Source organism: Mus pahari, chromosome 4, assembly GCF_900095145.1.
Source record: "Mus pahari chromosome 4, PAHARI_EIJ_v1.1, whole genome shotgun sequence".
NCBI lineage: Eukaryota > Metazoa > Chordata > Mammalia > Rodentia > Muridae > Mus > Mus pahari.
This window is the reverse complement of record NC_034593.1, coordinates 74030822-74034505: the sequence shown is the minus strand read 5'-3', so window position 1 is coordinate 74034505 and position 3684 is coordinate 74030822. Positions and strand designations below refer to the sequence as shown.

Genomic DNA, 3684 nt, shown 5'->3' with positions numbered 1-3684 from the left:
CACACACACACACACACACACACACACACACACACACACACACACACACATCTCTGATGAATACCCTGCCATCTTATGCCTCCTGCTTTTAGACAACTGCATCTTCTCATTTACTTGCTTCTTCAGTCTGGCCACTTTTCCTTGGTTGCAGGCTGCACTGCACTCGTAAGCACTGATCCCTGGCTTTCAAACTTCATCATAATCCCAGTACCTAGCTCACAGGGTGGCATTCAGTGCTCTCATACTCTCACAGAGAATACAGAACCAGGATAAAGAAATGGACCTTGGAGAATGATGCAACAGCTCAAGTTTCTTGCCCAAATTAAGAAATTCGTTTTTCTACTGTGTGTGTCTGTTGCAGGATGACATAGTGATAGCATAGGTTACAAAAAAGGGGTAAGAAGAGGAGGAAGAGGAGGAGGAGGAGAAGGAGGAGGAAGAGGAAGAAGGGAAGGAAGATGGTAGAAAGAAAAGGAGGAGGGAGAGGAGGAGGAGGAAGATGAGGAGAAGGAGGAGGGCTTAGCAATGTGGTTTTCCAGGCAGGTGAAGTCACATGCATTGCAATTCTGAAGAAATCTATATTCTGTATTAAGTACTATCCTGCCAAATTTAAGAACTTAAAGATCTTTTAGTATACATATGTGTATATGTGTTTGTGCACTTGAGTGCAATGTGCATAGAAGACAGGCTGTTACATGTCCTGGAGCCGGAGGTACAGGCAGTTGTGAGATGGCCAGAAGGGGAGTTGAGACTGTAACCCCAGGCCTCTGAGAGAATAACACATACGCTAAACTCCCATGCCATCTCTCCATTCCCTCCCTCTATTACCCAATTTAAAGTGTCTGAAATCCACCATCATTTTGGACACCAGATTTGATTTAGTTCCTTCACAAACTGTATCTGCTTGGGACCAGTCCCCCTTGCCAGGATTTAGGGTTGCTCTCACTTGTGGCAGCTTCGGAGTCACTGAGAGGCATTTTGTGACTGGCAGTGAAAGTGGCAAGTCTTCAGAAAGCTCTGCTTCGTGAGGGAGGTGGGGGTTAAAGCTGGAGATGGGGTGGGGCCATAAATCTCCCCAGATCACACCATCATGCACTGTTCGTACAGGAAAGGAAATAGAAACACGAAAACATGGTGCTAGTGTGGTCTGGAAGACCTTGTGCTGGCTGTGGTGCAAATCAAAACGGAAGTTAAATAAAAGACTTGTTGCTCCTTTGGTAAATGTATTTGGGATGGATCTACAGTTCTAATGCTTTTGGCTCGGCTTTCATGTTGGTCATGATAGATGGCACACTGTCGTGCAAGTCATGAGATGACCCGGGCTGGCACACATACTAAGTCCACATTTTGCCTTGTAAAGCTTATGTACATTTTCCTCAGAAACATCACAGATGTGGCCATGAGTGTAGTATAAGCCCTACAACACTATGTCTAACACCTGGGCAGAAAGCTGCCTGCTTTATCATATGAAGAAGGCTCCCAAATGCCACCTTGAAAGTTTTGTGCGTGTGTTATGTTGCCAGTGGTGTAACAGCGTGAGAATAAAAGCCACAGTAACATTTTCCAAGGTATGTACAGCTCTAGCTTTATCCAAGTCACAAAATACACATCCAAATGAGATTAAGATTCTTCAAATGGTACTGACGTGATAACATAATCAGGTTACTTCAGCCAGTCACACGCGATGGGCATGCATCTGTGCAAGCCCAAAGCAGAATTGGGACAAATATTTATGTTATCCCATAATGCTTAACTCCATCCTGGTCCAACTGAGCCTGGGAAGTGCTGAAGCTTGATCGCATTGTTTTATGTCTGTCTACCACGTCAGGACCTGAGTGGGACCATCTGTTATTTATATGACCATTCTTGGTCAAATTCTCAAATCCCCAAAGCCTCGGACCATAATGGGTGTTTTTAATCTGAAGTGACTTGAAATTTAAACACAAAAGTAAACCTTTCATTTGCAACTATGGATCAGGGGCTCATCCCGTGTTTATCCTTAAGGAAAGTGACTGTAGCTCTAGGGATCAACTTTATTGATTTATCTCATTCCTACGAGTTTTCCATTTTTATAACACACACACCCAGAAAATCTATGTTAGTGACTTTGGGGCACACTTTTAATGGTAATGAGTTTCCTGACAGCAGCGTGGTATAATATATGTTCAAATGACTTTTATAATAATGCACCTGGTAAGATATAAGTGTGTATAATGGTGTTACACATGCATGCACATGTCCTTGTGTGTGCATTAGAATGTACTGGAGAGACATATTGAGTCTCAGAGGGTAGAACAGGGAGTCAGGCATCAAAGTCTGTATGACTCTTTGCCCAAGCCTTTAGAAACATCCCTGGAAATTGTGCAGAGTGGAGAAAACAAAAGGAGGGACATGCACAGAACAGAAGGTTACAGGAACTAGGAGGAAATATAACACACAGCAGGAACCTAGATCTGCATAGAGTCCAAAGGAGAGAATATATATATATATATATATATATATATATATATATATATATATATTCTGATCTTTCATTAGCTTACATTTGAATTTACAGTGGCCATGATAAGGAGATATTCCATGAGACACAATTGATACCAGACTCTTGGTGTCAGATTGTTGCAAGTATGGACACCAAAGAATGACTGCCTCTCTAGGGCATCCCATGCTAAGTAGGAGTGGGAGGCTGGAGCCAGCCCTGTGCCAACCAGAGGAACCTGCCTCTCAGGAAGAGACTCACTCAGTTATGGCAACTACTCAGAGTACCTCACAGCAGACCTGAGTCGAGGCAGTGGCAAGTCACTGATGGTTGGAGCGACATCCTGACCTGTGTCTCTAGCCTTATGTTTAAAATGAAACTGCAGGCCAGAACCCTAAACATGCAGTAAGGGACCATGAACTCCTTTATTTGTTCCTCTTTCCAGTGTAACCACATTGACAGACTAATTGGTCATTGCTTTTCAATGTTTCTTTTCTCTTTAATTGGCATATGGGGGTGGGTGGCTGAGCAATGTAGCTGGGGTCACCAGGGTTCATGACTTACCCTGAACAGTAATGCATGTTAAAAACTCCTAAGAATTAAATTTGGGGGTGGAAAGGTGGTCCAGTGGAATTGTGAGGAAAAGAATTCAGAGCCTCAAAACTTGCAATGAACATCAAGAGCCAGAGAATTTCTGGAAAATGAGAAATACAAATCCTAGAAGCAATGAGAAACAGAGACAAAGATGTGAAAATGTAAAATGGGGTGCAGGAGAGAGGCTCAGAGTCCAGCACCTCTCAAATTGGAGTTCCACAAAAGGTGCAGGCAAGGGGCTTCTGGAAAGTGGCTGACTTTGTAGAGCAGCAAGAAAGGGAAGCTAGATAGCAGGCCATTTTCCCCTGAGAGACATGAGCTGAGATGAGAATTGCAAACCTCGCAAAAATGCATGTCAAAAGCAGAGAGTGACTATCCAGGAACTGGGAAATAGCTCAATAAAAAGAAAAACAATGTAATTTAAAACCATTGTCCAGGCTAATGTGTTCCCATGCACTGCACCATCCGTGCTCTGAGACTGCAGCAGGAGAATAATGAGTTCAAGGCCCGTCTGGGCTACATAGCAATGTTGTCAGAAGAGAAAGGAGGAGAGAGGAAAAGAGAGAGGTAGAGGAAGAAACCAGGGGGAGGGGAAGGGGGAGAGGGAGGGG

At 43.7% G+C, this 3684-nt stretch overlaps 1 protein-coding gene across 1 annotated transcript in view; it reads right to left on the bottom strand.

Moving 5' to 3' along the window:
* Positions 1-3684, bottom strand: part of Dchs2 (dachsous cadherin-related 2) — a 121766-nt gene that overhangs the window by 22443 nt on the left and 95639 nt on the right. The window lies entirely within an intron of this gene.